This window comes from Triturus cristatus, chromosome 2_2 (genome assembly GCF_964204655.1).
Source record: "Triturus cristatus chromosome 2_2, aTriCri1.1, whole genome shotgun sequence".
In the NCBI taxonomy this organism is placed as follows: Eukaryota; Metazoa; Chordata; class Amphibia; order Caudata; family Salamandridae; genus Triturus; species Triturus cristatus.
The window spans coordinates 1,163,671,231-1,163,677,407 of record NC_140582.1 but is presented as its reverse complement, the minus strand read 5'-3'; the positions used below and the strand labels follow the sequence as shown (position 1 = coordinate 1,163,677,407).

The 6,177-nt window shown below is 38.4% G+C and overlaps 1 long non-coding RNA gene across 1 annotated transcript; it reads right to left on the bottom strand.

Annotated features, from left to right (window-relative positions):
- Positions 1-4,254: 4,254 nt before the first annotated feature.
- On the bottom strand, positions 4,255-5,649 carry LOC146863289 (uncharacterized). Its single transcript, XR_014978588.1, has 3 exons — positions 5,573-5,649; positions 4,874-4,946; positions 4,255-4,793 (listed from the first exon to the last, which is right to left on the bottom strand). It is a non-coding gene; the product is annotated as an uncharacterized LOC146863289 (long non-coding RNA).
- Positions 5,650-6,177: the final 528 nt, after the last annotated feature.

Here is a 6,177-nt window from a genome sequence, read left to right as displayed (position 1 = left end):
TTATCTGATTGACCGTTTCCGCTGGTAGACCCCAACCAGAAAATTGCGGTCCTCTTCATACATGTTAGTGGAGGTTCCCAAATCACAACTATCAAACAGCTTTATAAATATCACAACCAGACTGTGGAATCGTACAAACTCAAAAATTTGCCCGATCTGCTTTCTTTTAGGAAAGGTTTGAAGAGCTGGCTATTAACTGCACAATTTCGGTTACACTTAGACTTTAGCCTTTTCTAATCTCAATGCTGGCAGGATGTTGGATGATAAGCACCTAGACGACCTAGGGTATTAGTTGTGCTACACAAATAAATAAATAAATAAAAAAATATATAGTTATTATAGAAAAAAAGAATAATAACTGAGCCGAGGACTGTAGTAGACATAATATGGAATACAAGATACAGGGCTGCCTAGATACTATCTGGTCCTAGTAAAAAAATTTAAATGTCTTAATACATGATGCAGTTAATGATTGGGTATATTGCATTTAAAGTATTAAATAAATAATTTATTTATATTTAGAGACATTTAACACCGCCAGTGGAAACGGCGTAATCCGAGTCGGAAGGCACGAGGAACACCAGCAACCGCCAAGGAAGGAAAACAACAAAGTGTCCGGTAGAGAGGTGTGCTTAGTTTGAGTGTTGCTAGTAGTCAACACTCCAACCTGAATTTGCTTAAAGAAAATGTCTGCCGATGCGCTGCGGAACCCGGAAGCAGCAGAAGATGAGATGTGTAGTGATTTCCCGAGGACTCATGTGCCAATACAGTCAAGCAGTAGTTCAACTAACAGGGGCTCAACGGATATCAGGGAACTGTTAAAAAAATTGGAAAAGCTCATGAAACATGAGCAAGCAAAATGGTGGGAGCACAAATCACTCTATAGATATTTGGAGGTGGGCAGAATTCCACGAGGTTTGAGGATTACGATTGCGCCTAGCTTTGAATACCCCAAACCCTGATATGCTGAGGGAATGGGCAGAGTGTAATTTGGGCTCAACGAAGAAATTGGTCCAAATTTGAGTCTAATATGCAGAAATTGATTGGACTGAATTGCAAAAACAAATAGAGGAGTTGAATGAACAAATTAACAAAGTTGAAGTAACTGAATTAATAACTAAATGCAGAGAAAAAATGACAACAAGATTACGCAGAGAGGACGAAATTATTAAAAAAAAGGAAAGCATTCAAATTCCAACGCGATAAACAGGATTATGAACGGCCAGATTTGTACTTTTTCTAAGAAGTATGACTCGCTGAAAGCAACCAGAAAAGGTGTCCACTTTGAAAAACAGCAGGGGGCTAACAACAGTACTAGTACTTACATGCAAATCACTACATCCAAGTCAGATGTTAGTTCCGCAATTGAAAGTGAATCAGACTCTGAATCGAATAGAGAGATGGCAGGACAATTAACAATAAAGCTGTCACTGGCGGAAGAACTTTATTTTTTACGCCAAGACAGGCGTAAAACGCTACGCCCCAGGACACAAAATTACAAACAAGACAAAGGAGGAATAAAAAGCGGCGAGAAAGACGCAAACACCGGCGCAAATGAGAAAATGAGAACCACCAGAAAACCGGAAATCATCAAATGGAAGCGCAAATAGAGGCAAATACCCAGAATGCTAACACCATAATCAATCTATCTCAGATCACCTTAAATGAGGCAGAAATGCAATTACTTTCTCTAGGGTTGTCTTTCTGTCCGGAGAGCAATTTCAACTACTCTCAAACGAGAATAGATGCCTATAAGTTTATTCGCAAATTAAAGCTGCAGAAATGTCATCTCCTTCGTAAAAACAGTGACAGTAATCAACGTCCAACAGACAATTTTCCTCCACCTAGCCCCAATATTATGACAGCAGCAGATGTACAATTACTGTGTAACTTACAACAACTACAGAATGAACATATATCAGACAATTCTGAAGTATCTGCCCAATTGGTCATAGAGCAACAACAATTGAATAACTTTGGAACTGTGTGTACAGGATTCAAACCAAAATCAACATTCCAGCCCATTATACCGTGAGATGCAATTGATGTCTTTAATGAAAAAATAACATCGCAAGTCAAAAAATTGAATCATTAAATACAAAGAATGCGAAAACCGCTTAGCCCACAGGTTTACAAGTATTGTCAACTAATGAATAAATTACAAGACAATGATCAAATTGTGATCAGGAACTCCGGCATAGGGGGAAGTATAGGAATCTGTCCGAAAGCCGATTATATGGAAGAAGCAATGACACAACTAAACGACCACGACTGCTACAAAAGGAGCAACATCCAAATTACTCGTGCCACATAGAGAGAATTTTACTCAAAGTTACTTGCCTGGAAAAGTGCAGCACTCCTCAGTTCGGATGTATGTAAATATTTGAAAAACGACCACCCAATTTTGGCTGTAATTTATTTTAGTCCGAAAATACACAAACGTGCCAGCAAGCCACCTGGGAGACCAATAATGTCGGCGTGGAAAGGTCTCTTAGAAAATACATTGCGCTATATTGATTTCTTTCTACAGGAACATGTGCAATTCTTGCCTTCCTATATACAGGATACTAGTGACTTCCTCAGACACATCCACAATTGTACATGGGAAGAGGACTATCTACTTATGACTTTAGATGTCACCACGTTATACACAAGTATCCACCACAAGAATGGCATAACGGCCCTGGAACATTTCTTAGGCACCAGATCAATTTGTTTATACCAACATAATAAAATGTCATTGAATATGACTACATTTTGCCTGGAGAATAACTTTTTTATGCTCCAGAACCACATTTTCCAGCAGATTAGGGGCGTTGCAATTGGGGCCAGTTTCTCACCAAACTATGCTTGTTTACACATGGGATGGTGGGAGGAGCTGGTCCTCAGAGCAAACTATAAGGAACTATTAGATAAGCATGTCGTGGTATGGTTAAGGTATATTGACAACCTTGTTGTGATTTGGCGTGATACCAAAGAAAGTGTAATGAATTTCATCTCACAAATTAACGTTAACAACATCAATCTGCATTTTACGGCAACTGTTAGTCGAGAATTAGTTTGTTTTTTGGTTGTAGAGGTATATTTCACAAACAGAAAAATTGAAAGAAAACTACACTACAAACAAACAGCTGGAAACACCATATTACACGCTACAATTTTGCATCACAAACACTTAATATACAGTATCCCATATGGAGAAATGCTTAGAATCAGAAGAATTTGCAGCAACAACAACGATTTGAGGGCAGACCAAAGACATAGTAAAACCAGGTTCTTGGCAAGAGGATACTCAGATGGCATTATTGACAAAGCAATCAGAAAAACCCAAGCCTCAAGTAGATCAGGGCTGTTGTTTAGAACATAAGATAGCGAGACAGGTCCTACAGCAACAAGCCAAAAGCCACAGGGAGAACAGAGTATAAGGCTAATTCTTACATGCAACAGACAGAAAAATAGTTCATGTAATATAATAAAGAAGAATTGGCAAATTGTACTAAGTGATCCTGTCTTAGGAGACATACTACCAAAACGACCTGCCATTACCTTAAGAAAAGCTTCCTCAATGAGTGATGTTCTAGTTAGTAGCAGCCCCGAGATCAAAACAAAGACTAATTGGCTAATGCAAAGGAAGGGATTTGTAAAATGCCCCACGTGCCGGGCATGTAGATTTGTGTAAACAAAACATCTTATTCAGTACCCTTTAAAGATGAGCCAACTAATATTAAGAAATTTCTAATATGCAAAACTGACCATGCAGTATATGTGTTGGAGTGCCCTTGTGGATTGCGATATGTAGGCAGCACAAAGCTGCATGTTCACAAGAGAATACTCTAACACATCAGGGCAATTACCAATCCTGACCCATCGTACCCCGTGGCACGCCATCTTAAAGGAATGCATGAGAATAAGTTGGAACATTTAAGGTATTATGTTTTAGATTCAGTTTTGTATCCAAGATGTGGTGGAAACCCTGAGGCTGCACTAAGAAGACTAGAAACACGGTACATTTTAGGGCTGGACACAAAAAGCCCACAGGGGCTCAATTCCAGTGAAGATTTTTATACTTATTCTCAAGATGGAGGAGCACACAAACGTATTATTCTAAATATAATGAACTTCATTAAGTTACATGAAGCCACAGTTCTCGTTGATAAGATACATAATAATCATGAAGACTCGATCAGTGCAATATATGGGACAACATGAGCAATATCAAATGAATGGAGGAGAGTTTTTTCGTAAGTTCTTTTTCATTCTTTTTATTCGTGTGTTGCAAGTGTGTAATCAAAAACGTCCTGACACAAATCGCATACAGACTACGTGTTTCGTCCCTATTTCACAGGACTTCTTCAGGGCTGTTTAAAAAACACATATAAAAGAAAACTTTTAAAAAACAGGCCAAGACGACCCAATGTGACTAAAACAAATACAAGCAGTAGCACAATAAACACCAGCCACATTTAGCACAATTTATACACAGTACATACATGGACATTAACAATAACCATCATGCATTACACCAAGAGTACATAATTTGGTTTATGTCATTTATGTTGTTTCATATATATTTTAATCTAAACATTCAAAATAGTACAGATTTCCAACAGGTTTCCAATACATAGGTTCATAGTACAGACTTCCTACAACATTATGATACATAGGTTCCACCATTAGATGCCTAGAACCACCTCCCAATCAGGACCAAAATATACAGATGAATTTGTTCAACTCGTGGATATTTATGCAATGAGGCGGTTTCTTCAGGTGAATCCCTCTATTTTATTCTTTAACTGAAGAACAAAAAATCGATTAGCATGACATCAACCAACTCTCTTTAAAACATATTCAATCCTTCTGCGGTCAATCTTACCGATATCATCTTTGTGATGCAATAACGAAACCAACCCTCGAAAGAATAAAAAATGAATGCTCACCACCTTGAGCTGTAAATGAAAGGACAAGAGTGTAAAAAGTCCCTAACTACCCAGCAAAATGTCAAAGACCTTAAAACACCGTGGTGGACGTACAGGTCTCTCTTTTCTGTCGTCATTCCATTAAGACCTTCCTTTGTGCTCCACACTTCAAGTCCATAACATCATCCAGCAACTGGCCACATGATAATACTGATCTTTAATTTTACTATGCCCAATCTGTGTTCGATGTTCCCTAAAATATTTTGTTTTAACACTGTGTTACCAGCATATTTTATGTTCATTCAATAAAAAACATGTGACATTTCACATCTCCACTAAGTGGCTAAACGTATTTAAACGTAGCCAGGAAAACCCAAATATATTGGAGAGACTCACTCGCTACTTCAAACGCTAACACTCCAAACCAGACCGGCTTCTAATTCCAAATGCTGGCTCAGGTTACATGAACGAATCCAGCAATAAGTCTGTGCCGCTATTCTAAACGCTAACATTCCAACCCAAACTACTTGTATTTTAAACGCTGGCTCAGGTTACATGAGTGGTCCCACAATTCAATCAGTGCAGAACACGAACACATTAAGTTAACAAGCTCGCGGGCTAAAACTAAATCTATTCCCCATTGCGTGTCTGCTTACCTGTACGTGTACATGACGGGACATCCACTGACTAGGTGTGCAACTGAGTCGATGTCAAGATACATTTTAAATACTCCACTCATAAAGCCAATTGGTTGGACAAATCATCTGACGTCGGTCTACGTGTATCCCGAGCTTTTTCCATCGCTGCCATCTTTTAATGATCTCTACCACTTAGACTTTCGTCTCAAAGTGTTGCTAGTCCATTTCCAAAGTAACGGGCTTTAAATTTCAAAGCCACACACCAAAATAGTATTGATGCTACTGTCTTTTCCATATTCAAAGTGTAAACACAACTCATCAATTGCTATCCACAGTTTTTTGTTAAAACATGACCACAAACATGAAACAACTCCAGTGGCCATCTTAGAGCGGCTCTTCAGTTAAAACACGATTACAAACGTAAAAAATTCTGGCGGCCATCTTAGACCAGTAACTCAAATGTTTCAAAATGTCAACATCAATAGCAACAAACCCCATATTTAGAATGTAATCACAGATCAGCAGTCCCTATCCATAGTTATATAACTGTAACATGATTACAGATGTAAAGTAACTCTGGCGGCCATTTTTAACCACTGACTAATGTTTGATCATATCAACAT